General features: G+C 48.9%; 1 protein-coding gene across 1 annotated transcript in view; it reads left to right on the plus strand.

Moving 5' to 3' along the window:
- Nucleotides 1-15,068, plus strand: part of LOC138282365 (uncharacterized) — a 50,109-nt gene that overhangs the window by 839 nt on the left and 34,202 nt on the right. The window lies entirely within an intron of this gene.

Genomic DNA, 15,068 nt, shown 5'->3' on the forward strand with positions numbered 1-15,068 from the left:
ATTTTTGATAATATTTCTGACATTTTAAAAGCTCTGGCTAACCGTTTGTGAAACATTCAGGTAATTAACTTTATGTAAGTTTAAACAGATCAAACAAAATCCTCTGGCTTACCCCAACCACCCATGGACTTTCAACTTTAAAAAAAATATAAAGAGGCATGGTAGATGGTGTGTCTGACAGTCTCACACCTAATGTCAGGATGTGAGTTAGCCACAACTTGTCTGCAGTCTCACAGCATTAGAGTGTATGCCTTGGTCTCTACATTTATCTCCTGAGTCTACTCTACACTGTGACACTGCACCACTCTGCATTACTGCACTCTCTGCCACTCTATTGTATGCCACTCCACTCTATGCTACACTACCCCATAGTACTCTATGCCAATGTACTCTAAACAACTGCACGCCGCTGCCCATTACTCTGCACCGCTGTACTCTATGCCACTGCTCTCTGTGCCACTCTACTCCACTCTAAATCCCTGCACTGATTCTACTCTGCAACATTTCACTCTCCGCCACTGTACTCTACACCAATCTACTCTGTACTACTACACTCTGCTACTCTTCTCTGCTTCACTACACTATATGCGACTGCACTCTACAGCACTATACTCCACTCTGCATTACTCCACTCTCTGCCACATGAGTCTACTCTGCACTCTATGCCACTGCACCACTCTACACTACTGCACTCTCTGCCACTCTATTCTATGCCAGTTTACTCCACTGCACTCTATGCAGATCTACTCTGTCCCATGCCACTCTAAAAACTGCACTGTACCCTGCACCACTGGGCTCTACCCCACTGCTCCTATGCTGCTCTACTCCACTCCACAATGCCATAACTTTTAGCCTTGAACAGCAGCCACTCTGATGTATAATATGGCTAAAACACATTGGCAAAGCCAATAAAGCCTGCGCAGATGAGGCCTATTGGCTTTGGCAGTGTTTGTTAGTACTATGAGGTACTGAGGCCCCTGTAACAACTGTGCATGTGTAAGTCCTTATTTTAAACATGCATTCATGGTTAAATATTAAAAAGTGCTTATCAAATACAGATTTGAATAATATACAGTTTATACCTAGCACTAACTTTTTTTATAACACTCCATTAAAAGCACACACTCCACAGCTCACCTTGGAACACCCTTAAGGTACCTCTTTAAAAGAAAAGATCTTTGCCATCAGAAAGCTTTAAGTGACTCCTTTGTTTAAAGTCAGTGCAGGTTTTCAAGCCCCTTTACATTTGCAGATTTACCATTTTGCACATTTGCATTTCTTTAGGGGACATACCCTGTCAAGAACGCCTTTTCTTTTTTGTATGCCCCTCCCTCCGAGCACAGGAGACTCTTTGTCTTTCAGTCCAGCTTGGGAAACTAATCTACCTGTAATTTCACCCTGTCTCCGGTGTCCTTATGGTGAAAGGCTAAAATTATGGACAAATGTCGTCTGTTACGGACTGAGGGTCACCCTACAGGCAGAGCGATCACAATGATAAATGTTCATGGGTGGCCAGGCGCGCAGTTGTACAGTGATGCACAAATGTTACTGCTAACTGTTTTGTTCATTATACAGGGCAGGCCATCGTCTTTATAAGTCTGTACTTTCAGACCTGCCTTGTTTAATTATCACGGTGGCAGCAAGACCTTTGGTTACTCTATGTGACGCTTGTATAATGTAATTATATGGATGACTTTTGAACTGTTACAGTTAATCTGTATTAAAATCCAGCTATCTCAAATCTTGGCATCTATGTACGGTGTACCATAGGGCAACAGCCTGACAGACGCACGTTGTTGGTCATGCCGCAGCCTATTTTCTCATCATTCAGCAACAGTAACTGAGGTTCTTGCTGTCTGGATCCTTAGGCAGGCCAGGCCTGAAAGTACGCACCTGTAAAGAATTCTGTGTATTTATGAGGGAATTTTTGGGGGGAGAAAAAATGGAACAATGAAACAAGTTAAAAACATAGATTTTAAAAATTGTCATGACCGTATGAATGTGAAATTTTACTGTGGCTTTTTGTGAATTCACAACGTTACTGTTCATTTAAATACAGGGGGTGTTTGAGGTGTTACACTCCCCTAAGAAATGTAAATGTTTTGTACAGGTGATTTCACCAGCACTTTTTGCACACCGGCAGCAATGCGCACACACTATTCCTCCTTGTTTTGAGACTAGTCAAAACTATTTATTTTACAAAATATTGTTTTCTCTCCCCTTCCACTGCCACATAGACCAGTCTCATGCACCCTGCTTCTCCTATGATCAAATCTTATGGGCCTCATTCCAGCCTCGCTGTGGCATCCTTCCACACTGGATCTGCCACATTAAGAGTTGTGGGGCTTGGTAGATGCCTTATATGCCAGCCGGATTGTCATAGAAACTGTAGAACCCCCTCTAACCGACCAAGCTACGACCCTGTTTAAATTGTGTTTATTGAAGGAACACAATATTGCTCAGCGCCATTGTTTGAACTGTTCTACGCAGTCCGTAAAGTGTCCTACGGGTGTAGTGGACTGTAGTATTGGAAATTGAATTAGTCAGAGACGCTGGTGTGTCCACTTCTGCCAGCAACACGAGTGATTTACACCAGTCGTTGTCACTAATTTCTTCACAATCTCGACCCATCTGCCTTGTGCTTCCACCAAGGCTGCTGGTTGTTTCTCATTAATGTCCCGTACGTGAGGGAAATTAGTTTCTCCTTTACAGGGCCATCCATCAATCTCATCTCTACAAAGAATTACTCTTGCATCTCTACATTTCTGAGGGTGCTCTGATGAAGATATGCCTTTAGTTGGGCATATTTCATCCATTGCATGGCAGGTGATCCAATATTCCTTTTGTATGTGTGCAAAGGTGACTACTCCATTGTCATTCCAAACGTCTGCCAGAGATAAGATGCCTATAGTTCCAACCACAAAACCCCCTTCAGAGTCACCAACTTTGGGAGCCTAAAGCCCTCCCATAACAGTGTTTCCCAGGATCCATCGGGTACACTTAGCTATATTTTTTGAATTATTTATCTTCCTCCAAGTCCTATCCACCAATTCCTTGCCTAGAGAGAGAGTCAATTCCAGTTTACACCTGTATAGACAAAGTAGGATCGCTTTTTTACCCAGAAATGGTTGGTTAGCCCAAAATGGTTTTCTTTCCACTTGGGCATATGCACTTTGAATAACTACACAAACCTGCCTAGCTTCATAATACTTGTGAAAGTTTTGTAACTCTATCCGCCTTTATATTTATACTCCTTCGAGAAAATATAGAGCCACCCTTGGCTTCCTACCCGTCCATAACGAGGGTGTTCACCAGTGCTTCTATTTGTATAAAGAATGTGTCTGTTATTATATATATATGTGTATGTGTAGGTGTGTGTGTATGTATGTATGTGTATATATATATATATCTTCAAATCTGCACATCCACCAATATCCAATCCATAACACCCTCTACCACAATCCCAAATATTATTGGCATCAAAGGGCAGCCCTGTACTGCTGGAACTCAGAAGGCGTGCCTATTAATTTTTATTCTTGCACAGGTTCTATTGTACACTAACCTACCATCTCTGTTACTTGGGGCCATAACACATTTTCTCTATGATTCCCAAATGAAATGGCCATTTTTAAGAGCATGTATACGATCTTGTATTGTCTTACATCTGTCCCATTAATGTTTGTTTCATGTAAAGGAGTGACCTTCATGTGTATTACGGACATTTGTGGTATGTAGGTGAAACACACAAAATAAGTGTGATGTACTGGTTAGTTGAGGTACATCATCATACCTAGTATAACTCACATATAGTATGGCTCCCCTATCAATATAGTTGATATACAGTTAGCAGCTGAACTTAGTTATGCATATATGTATTGTTTATGTGTAGTATGGGCAGTCACTCTTCTTTCAGTTAATTGTTTATCCAGTATACTGCTATTTCTGAACAACTATCTACCCCATCTGCTTAGTTAAAATATTTTTGCAGCAATACATATTGTTACAGTGGTTCAAAAATAAGAATCAAATACAATATCTATATGTATCTTGCATTTGCTTATTTTCATATGTCCTTCTCTTAAGGTTACCCTCCCAAATTTTTGCCTGCCTTCTCTTTCTCATATTTTTTTCTTGTTGTCAGGACTCTGAGCACTTTACCATTGCTAACCAGTGCTGAAGTGCATGTGCTCTTCCCTTAAAATATGGTAATGTTTGCTTATCCACAGTTGGCATATTTAATTTACTTTCAGTCCCTAATAAATTGCACTTACCTATGCCCTGGATTTGTAAATTAAAGCCTACTACTGTGCCAACAGAAATTATTGTGCATCCCAATTAAGAAGTACGGCCAACATGACTTGCATTTCATTTCATAGCCTGTGTGCAGTTCTAAACTACGATTTTGATCTGTCAAGTTAAGTCTTTCCAGGTTTAAACCTTTATTTTTAAACATATGTAACCCCGTTAGTGGGCCTGGGACAGATCAAAGGGCAGGGTCAAGTTGGACTTGTATTTTCAATTTCAACCTGTTGTGGTAATATGAAAACTATTACACTTGTTTTTGACCACCGCAAGGCCTCACTTTCATTTAAGCTAACATCAGGGTCACCTTGAAGCAGCCTGTCTAATTTCCAATTGTTGAAAAAACTAAAAATGTAGTTGTGTGTCTCCGAACTCACAATTCTAAATCACAAGTTTATGGTCCAGTCAAACTTTTAATTTGTGTGTCCGAAAATGTCACAATGTGAAATGTGACCCCTGACTGGTTTTGGCCAGGTGAACACTCCCTGCGCGCACAGCACCACCGAGCCGTGCCCGTGTCTCCCCCAACCTGCCCTCGCTGCTCCAAGGTATCGAGGCCCTCCTGGACCCAATCCTCCCTGGTGTCTAGTGGTAAGCGGCAGTGTGTCTTTCTATTTTCTTTTCTTTTTTTCTCTCTTCCTTGTATTCTGTGTTTTTCTAATTCTGTGCCTTGATAATCTCTTTTCCTTTGCACCTTTTGCTTGTTTTTCTGCACTCCTTCTTTTTTTTTTTTTTTTTTCATTTGTTGCGCCTTTCTACTTTCCGTTTTCCCACTCTGCTCTCCCCTCCCGCCGCTGCATCACTGCGGCCCCTCCCCCTCGTGCCCCCATTCACCGGCGCCTCCCAGCTGCTCCCCCCCCCTTCTTAATGGTGGTCGTGCCGGAGGCACTGGGCCGTGCCCAGCGCCAGGACCACACAACAACCATACCACCAGACTTTGCTACGATGCCAGCACCCTCCTCGCACTCAACACCGGTCGAGGCACCACCTGCTTCCAGGCTGCCCCAAAACGCACTCACGCACCCTTCTCCTGTAGCTTCACCTGCGACAGAGCTGCTAAACATCCCAGGACCGGATCCAACAACCTCCACTGCATACTCCTCAACACCCGCTCTCCACGCAAACACGCCATCGAGCTCTGGGACCTGCTCGACACCACCACCCCTGATGCAGCCTTCCTGACCGAAACCTGGTGGAGCGACTCCTCTGTGCCTGACATCGCCATAGCCATCCCGGACGGCTACAAGATCTCCCACAAGGATCGCGTCAATGGATTCGGAGGAGGCATAGCCATCTTCCACAAGGCCACCCTCAAAGTCCCACACCTATTTGGATGACACTCTCAGGTCCGCCGAACACCTACATTTCCGAATCCACACTGACCCCAACACCACCCTCAGAGGAACTCTTGTCTTTAGACCACCCGGAACCAGGGCACCGTTCAGCAACGCCATCGCCGACCTCGCCAGCACCCACGCACTCACCTCCACAGATTACATCCTCCTTGGGGACCTAAAATTCCACCTCAAGAACAACAACGCCAACTCCACCTCCCTGATCGACAACCTCGGGCTCAGACAACTTGTCACTGCATCTGGCCACGCCGCCGGCCACACCCTAGACCCCATCTTCTTCACTAGTGACCACATCGCCTTCAACCACACCACCGAACTCCACTGGACTGACCACCACTGCATCCACTTCACCTTCAAGAAACAAACCAAACACCACCACACTGAGCAACCACCCTGTCGACGCTGGATCAAAATCACTGAAGATCAGCTGACCAACGCCCAAGCCCAGAGACCACCCACCAACCCTGACAACACAGCCCACAACCTCAAGCAATGGATCAACGACTGCGCCAACCACCTCGCACCACTCAAAAAATCCTCCAACAAACAAACCATCAAAAAAGCCACCTAGTTCACCAACGACCTCCAAGCGCAACTGCCGGAAACTCAAGAAGAAATGTCTCCCCAAACGCACATCCGACAGCCACACAGCACTCAAGGATGCTACATGCATACATCACCAACTCCTCAAGCTGGCCAAGAGATCCTCCTTCAAAACTCGGCTGGAAAACAACGCACACGACAGCAAAGAGCTCTTCAACATCGTGAAGGAACTCTCCAATCCCAGCGCCATCACCAACGACATCCCACCCTCCCATTTATTGTGCGACGCACTGGCCACTGCTTTCCACCAAAATATCACTGACATCCACAAAAGCTTCAACACCCCGACCACCCCTACCACGCCAATGTCCTCCATGAACCCCACCCGCACCGACTGCTTGACCTCATGGACCACCGCCAACTACGACGAGACATGCAAGACCATGAACTCCATCCACTCAGGATCACCATCATGCCCACACCACATATACAACAAATCAGACAGAGCCATCGCACCCCAACTACGGAAGGTCATCAACATCTCCTTCGAAACAGTGAGATTCCCAGAAAGCTTGAAGAACGCCGAAATAAACGCCCTTCTCAAAAAAAACAAAGGCGGACCTCAAGAATTTCCGGCCCATCTCCCTTCTCCCTTTCCCGGCGAATGTCATCGAGAATCGTCCACACACAACTGACCCGCCACCTCGAAGACAACAACATCCTTGACCCCTCCCAGTCCGGATTAAGATGGAACCACAGCACCGAGACCACCCTTCTCGCCGCCACAGACAACATCAGAAGCCAACTCTACAATGGTGAAACATCGGCCCTCATCCTTCTAGACCTGTCAGCCGCCTTCGACACGGTCTGCCACCACACTCTGAAAATCCGCCTCCACGAAGCTGGTATCCAATGGAAAGCCCTCGACTGGACCACATCGTTCCTCTCCGGCAGAACCCATAAAGTCCGCCTCCCTCCCTTCCAATCCGAAGCCACCATCATCTGCAGCGTACCCCAGGGTTCATCCCTCAGCCCGACGCAGTTCAATATCTACATGGCCCCCTCGCCCAAGTGGCCCGTCAACACAACCTCAACATCATCTCCTACACTGACAACACCCAACTCATCCTCTCCCTCAGGCAGCCGTCTGAAACTGAACTAGGACAAGACAGATGTTCTCATCCTAGGGCCCACCCCCTCTGCCTGGGATGACGCTGGGTGCCCCACCGACACCAACTGACCACGCACGTAAACTTGGCTTCATCCTCGACTCTTCCCTCTCCATGTCAAAACAGGTGAACGCCATCTCCTCCTCCTTCTCCTGCTACAACACCCTCCGCATCCTCCGCAGGATCTACAAGTGGATCCTGACCCAAACAAGAAAAACAGTGACACAGGCCCTCGTCAGCAGCAGGCTTGACTACAGCAACATACTCTACGCAGGCATCCCGTCCAAGCACCTGCAACGCCTCCAACACATCCAAAATGCCTACGCTTGACTAATCCTGAGCGTTCCCTGCTGCAACCACATCACCCCCAACCTGAGAAACCTCCATTGGCTCCCCGTCAACAAGAGGATCACATTCAAGCTCCTCACCCACGCACTCAAAGCACTCCACAGCACCGTGCCAGCCTACCTGAACAGCAGACTCAGCTTCTACACCCCCACCCGACAACTCCGCTCCTCCAACCTCCCCCTCGCCGCTGCCTCCGCATCCAATTAATATCCTCTTGCAACAGATCCTTCTACCTCGCTGAAAAGACATGGAACACCCTCCCGACCAACCTCAGAAAGACACAAGACCTGCTCACCTTCAGAAGACACCTCAAGACCTGATTGATTGACAAATGAAATTTGCTGTTTTATTTCCTTAATTATTTACTGTCTACTGTCTGCCCCTGACTACATGTTGGGGTGGGTGACACATCACTTCTGCATTCCCTCCAGACAGGCACACACCAAGGGAGCTCAGGTGTGAATCATGGAGCATAAACATCCTGATGGCCCACCCTTGGCAGGATCAAATGGTGTGGCTGACATATCTAAATGGGCTGGCTATTCTTCCCACACACAGGGCTGCATAATCCCCCGTAGCATAGGAAGTGCAGTGACTTTGTGCACTTTCTTTCAAGTCCTCTTTTTCTAGTCTTCCCCCATTTGAGAGGCCCTATTAGGCATAATGGGGGTGATTCTGAGACTGGCGGGCGGCGGAGGCGCCAGTCTTCCCCCGACAAAATACTGCTCCGCGGTCGCAAGACCGCTGAGGGTATTTTGAGATTTGCCCTGGGCTGGCGGGCGGCCGCCAAAAGGCCACCCACCAGCCCAGGGCAAATCTACCTTCCCACGAGGACGCCGGCTCAGAATTGAACCGGCGTAGTGGGAAGGTGCGACGGGTGCAGTTGCACCCGTCGCGTATTTCAGTGTCTGCTTTGCAGACACTGAAATACTTTGTGGGGCCCTCTTACGGGGGCCCCTGCAGTGCCCATGCCATTGGCATGGGCACTGCAGGGGCCCCCAGGGGCCCCGCGGCACCCCCTACCGCCATCCTGTTCCTGGCGGGAGACCCGCCAGGAACAGGATGGCGGTAGGGGGTGTCAGAATCCCCATGGCGGCGGAGCGCGCTCCGCCGCCATGGAGGATTCTCCCGAGCAGCGGAAAGTCGGCGGGAGACCGCCGACTTTCCGTTTCTGACCGCGGCTGAACCGCCGCGGTCAGAATGCTCAAGGGAGCACCGCCAGCCTGTTGGCGGTGCTCCCGCGGTCAGAATGACCCCCAATATTTGGACTTCAGTAATCACTAACTCTGTACACTTTTGGACATGTGGATACTTTAGTAGGAAGAACTGCTATGCTGGTTAAAGGATTGTCACTCTTCTGGACTCCTGTTCTACTGTGCTGACCTGCTGTCCACTGCCCTCCTTGCCTGGTATTTGTAAGGCCTGTTCCTGAATCTCTCCAACCCAGAACTAAAGTGATTTAAGTGCTTGCTGGCGTTCCTGTTTTTAGCAGTCCCAGTTACACAAAATACTTCTTACACATCACCTACTACATCTGGAATTTGCTTGCTGCAGCTCTTGCCCTGCCAAATGGTGCCGATTACAGTCCTGGACCCTTCGAAGTGTATATAAAGTGCTGCTACCTCTAGAACCTGCGTATTGATATTGTTGTGCTGGTTAGAACTGGGTTATCTTGATTAAAAAAGGCTCCTTTTTGCTTATCCCCCCCACCTCCACCCCACTTTTTGTCTGCTATTGCTGCTGACTTTACTGATAAGTGTTCTGGGATCCTGCTAACCAGACCCCAGCACCATTGTTCTTTCAGTTAAAAATTGACCATTGTTTCCACAATTGGGACACCCCTCGCACACAGGTAAGTCCAGTGAAAAAGGTACCAGTTCTATCAAGGGCCGTGTGACCAGGGAAGGTCCCCAAGTGCTGCAGCGTGTGTTGTGCCACCCTAATGTACCCCTCACCTAAGACTGGCACACTGACATTGCAGAAAGTGTGTTTTGGTGGGGATAAAAAGGCAGTCGACATACCATCCCTCTCAGGATGCCATGCATACCAAATACTGCCTGTGGCATAGGTAAGTCACCCCTGTAGCAGACCTTGACGCCTTAAGGCAGGGTGCACTATATCACAGGTGAGTGCATATCTGTATGAGCAATGTGCCCCTACAGTGTCCCAGTCCATTCTTAGACATTGTAATTGCAGTGTCCATATTTCAATATATGGTCTGGGATTTTGTCGAAAGAAACTCCACAGCTCCCTAATGGCTACACTGGGAAGTTTGGTATCACACTTCTCAGATTAATATACCCCCTACTGATGCCAGTGCTGGATTTATTACAAATTGCACTCAGAGGGCATCTTAGAGATGCCCCCTGTATATTATCCAGTCCTTCAGTGCCTCACTGACTGGTCTGTGCCAGCCTGCCACAGGTGTACAGGTTTCTGCCCTCCTGGCTTGAGAGCCGTATGTTCTCTCTGTGGCCATAAACAAAGCCTGCACTGGGTGGATCTGCTTCACACCTTCCCCCTGCAGGAACTGTGACACCTAGCAGTCAGGCTTCATGTTACACGGCCCCAGGGCACTCCAGTTAGTGTAGATGCCAGCACCCTGGACACAGCCCCCACTTTTTGCAGCAAGTCCGGAGCAGATAATGAGAAAAAGGAGTCACCCCCTTCAGCCAGGCGTAACCCGAAGTTGGCCAGAGCTTGAATGACCACCTCCTTGCAAAATCCTCCATCTTGTTTTTGATGATTTGCCGAATAAGAATAGGTATGTGCCACCCTCCCCAAAGGGAGGATGCATAAGGAGGGTGTAGCCATCCTCAAGGACAGTAGCCATTGGCTACTGCCCTCCAGCATTAACACCCCCCTAAAGTCAGTATTCAGGGGGGACCCTGAAGCCAGGATTTCACATTTCCTGAGTACCTAAAAAAAGTACTGCTGACCTGAAAGCCCTGCGGAGAAGACGAAGACAACAACTGACATTGATCCTGTTCTAATTGCTTGTCTCCTGACTCGGCCTGCAACAGCGATGCAACCTCTGCTGACTTAGGGGATTGTCCTGCAACCCAAAGGGCCAAGAAACTCCAGTGGGCAGGGGATCTGTCTAAACAACAAGGAAGAAACCATCTTTAAACGGACTCCCATCGCACTCCTGAAGTGTGAGTCCCCAAATCCCTGCCCCTGGCTCTAGTACAGAGAAACCAACACTGCAGTGAGGAGATCCCCAGGTGACTCCTACGACGTGGCCACCCTGAGACCACCTTCCTTCATCCCCACGGGTAAGCCTGCAGAGAGAATATAGAGGCTCCCCCCTGACCGTGACTGCCCGGTAACAAAGAACCTGATTCCTGGCAGAAGCACTGCACCCGCAGCTCCCAGGCCTGAGAGGAACCAACTACCAGTGCAGGAGTGACCAGCAGGCGGACCTCATCTTTGCTCAGTTGGTGACTGGCCAGAGAAGCACCCCGTGCCCTGCCTGACTTACCAGAGTGATACCAGGGTCCCTCCATTGATTTCTAGTCAAAACACGACACCTACTTTGCGCACTGCACCCGGCTGGTCCTGTTCTGCTGATGCTGTATTTTGTGTGCCTGTTCGGGGACACCCCAGTGCTCTACAAAACCCTCCTGGTCGGCTCCCCGAGGGCGCAGGTATGAAACTGCTAGCGGACTGGAACCGGAGCACCCATGTTCTCCATAGGCACCTATGCTATTTAGGCCCTACTTTGACCACAGCACCTGACCGGCCCTGTGTTCCTGGTGCTGGGTGTTTGTCGTTGACTCGAACCCCCCAACGTTGGCCTGCCTGTGCCCTGGAGACTGAACTTGTAAGTGCTTTACTTACCTGCTAGACTAACTTGTACTTACCTCCCCCAGGATCTGTTGAATTTTTCACTGTCCTCTTTTCAAATTGCTTATTGGCATTTTTGACAACACCGTCTATCTTTCTTTTTTCATTGTAAGTTCTATATTTACTTATGTCAAGTACTTTAAACTTTATGTACTTATGTGAATTTTAAATATTGTGGTTCTAACATAAATTAAGGAAATAATATTTTTCAATATTAAAAAAAAAAAACTATTGTCCTGGAGTTAAAGCATTAAGTGTGTGTTCCCCATTTACTGGCTGTGTGTGTACAACAAATGCCTAACACTACCCTCTGATGAGTCTACTGCTCGACCACACAACCACAAATAGAGCATTAGTATTATCAAATTTTTCCACTGTCAACCGCTAAGCAGAACCCTTGTACTCTGTGCACACTATGGCGGTCATTACAACATTGGTGGTAAAAGGCGCTTACCGCCGTGCAGAAGACCGCCAACACACGGCCGCAGAAATCCGCCACAGCTACTATGACGCACATTTCGGAATCCACCAAAATTCTGACACCCACACAAGTCCGCCACACCAAAGATCAGTGATAAACTGGGGAAAACAGAAACGACACCGTCACGCCAACAGAAATACGTCCACACTATCACGACCCACAAATCCACGCGGCGGTCTTTCAACAGCGGTATTCCATTGGCTGTACACACCGCCGCGCTCAAAATACACACACATTTACAAAACACTACCACATTGGACAATTCTAAATACACACACCTGATACACATACACACACACCCATTGCAATATAAAACACACACCCACTTCACCCACAAACCCCTACCGCCAAAAAATTCAGAAAGAAGGCCAGAGAGAGACACCACCAGCAAGAACAGCATCCACAGGCACACAATACCATCACCCACACAACTTACACGCACCTCACACAACACACCACTACATATCAGCACACTGATCACCACACAATCCACCCCACACATCACCTACACCACCCCATGGCACGGCAAAGACACGCCAGGTTCTCGGAGGAGGAGCTCAGGGTCATGGTTTAGGAAATCGTCTGGGTAGAGCCACAGCTATTCGGAGCACATGTGTAGCACACCTCCATTGCAAGGAAGGTGGAGCTATGGTGAAGAATAGTGGACAGTGTCAACGCAGTGGGACAGCACCCAAGAAATTGGGAGGACATCAGGAAGAGGTGGACCGACCTATGGGTGAAGGTGCGTTATGTGGTCTTGAGACACCACCTGGCATTTCAGCGCACTGGCGGCGGACCCCCACCTCCTCATCCACAACTAACAACATGGGAGGAGCAGGTCTTGGCGATTCTGCATCCTGAGGGCCTCACAGGAGTAGGCGGAGGAATGGAATCTGGTAAGTCAAATCTTAACTATTACATCCCCCACTCTACCTGCATGCTATCACACACCCCCACACTCACCCCCAGCACCCCAACTCCTCACATATGTCCCAACATCACAAAACACCCATACCAACACCAAGACCTGCATGCAACAACAGAGCATGGACACCCATCACTAAAGCATGCCCACTGAACATACCCATACAACCCCCTAAACCACCATCACACAAGCTCCCACACAGGAATGCAAGCACTGGGGTACACACTCACCCACCCATTGCACACCATGACACACACAGATGTAATACCCATCCTTTTATACCCCTGCAGGACCCCTAGCCAACGTCACCGGACAGGAGGGTCCACACATGTCCACACCACCAACAGAAGAGGCCCACAGTGATGACCGCACCTCTGTCCAATTGGATCTAGATGACCAGCCCGGCCAATCGGGGACCTCTGGACAGTCGGTTCCCCTCACTCAGTCACAGGCCACCTCAGACCTTCCCCCCCCTCTGGAAACACCAGCACAGCACCCACCCAGCGGGCCCATACCTCCGTCCCCAGGACACGTCAGTAAGCTGTGTGTCCACCACTACAGGAAACCCAGGATAACCTACCACCCCAACAACAACACGGACCTGGGGGCAGTGGCAGTGGGCACACGGTCCAGGGGACGGAGGCCCAGGAACACAGGGGAACTGGGAGGGCTGCTATGCGACAGGGGTCGGACAGGCCAAGGGAACCCACTCTCCACTAGGCTGTCTCCTCCATCATGGGAGTCTACCACCACTCCCAGGAGACAATGGCAATGGTACTGGCCAAGTTTCAGGACACCCAGCGCCTGCAGGAGGAACAGTATATGTGCTTCAGGGAGGAACTCAGAACCATCAGCTCCACCCTGGGCTCCATTGTAGGGGTGCTGAATGAAGTACTCAACACCAGGAGGGACACTGTGGCACTACAAGGGTCCCCTGATACTAGAATGGACGATGAACTGACCACCGCTGGCGCTAGTGGACAGGATGTCCCGCCACAGGACCACCACAACAGCACCCCACCCCCTGCAGAGGGAGAACGACCCCACAAACGGTCCGTGAGGCCCAGGACAAAGATAGAGCACGATGCCAAGACCCCCGCCAAGAAATGAGACCACCCTGATTGTCATCCTACTGTCTCACTTTGTCATCCTGTCCATACTGAAGCTGCCCCAGCTCCACTTCCTATGACCATTTGGGCAATGCACCTGTGATACTAATAGACTGTACTCTGCCATGGACATTCCACCGCCATCACTCCTCACCATTTCACCACCCCCTCCAATATTGAGCACTTTAATACACTTAAAACACAAAACAATCTGTAGTCTCTGTGATTTCGAAATAGTGTATTAGCAATTACAGTCACAAAATGCTCTTTCAATTGTAATGTCAACATACCTATGTCACACAGCTCAAGTCCATGAGGAATCAAAGCAGTTGTCACACAGTGGGATCCACATCTGTGAAATCGTAAGGGAAAGTGACAACTCAGTGACCATACACTGGGTGAAACGGACAGACAGTAGAGAGCTCGCAGTGTTTAAGTACATGTAGTAGGCAGGTCTGTACTATTACCTGTGTCTCACTGGAAATATTGCTGGATCACTGAGTCCCTGTTGTTCATGTCTTCTTCCTCTGCTTCCTCGTCTTCACTATCCACAGGCTCCACAGCTGCAACAACACCGCCATCTGGACCATCCTCCTGCAGCAATGGCACCTGTTGTCGCAATGCCAAGTTATGAAGCATACAGCAGGCCACGATGATCTGGCACACCTTCTTTGAGTAGAATAGGGATCCACCTGTCATATGGAGGCACCGGAACCTGGCTTTCAGGAGGTCGAAGGTCCGCTCGATCACCCTCCTAGTTCGCCCATGTGCCTCCTTGGAGCGTTCCTCTGCCCTTGTCCTGGGATTCCTCACTGGGGCCAGTAGCCATGACAGGTTGGGTTAACTCGAGTCACCTGCAAATTAGAGGGACAACTGTTATACACACACTAACCCTTAGGGACAATCCCATACACAGACAACTATGTCAACTGTGTTGGGACCTTGGCCTCACCTATTAGCCACACACGGTGCCTCTGGAGTTGACCCATC

The sequence above is a fragment of the Pleurodeles waltl genome, chromosome 2_2 (genome assembly GCF_031143425.1).
Source record: "Pleurodeles waltl isolate 20211129_DDA chromosome 2_2, aPleWal1.hap1.20221129, whole genome shotgun sequence".
NCBI classification, from domain to species: domain Eukaryota; kingdom Metazoa; phylum Chordata; class Amphibia; order Caudata; family Salamandridae; genus Pleurodeles; species Pleurodeles waltl.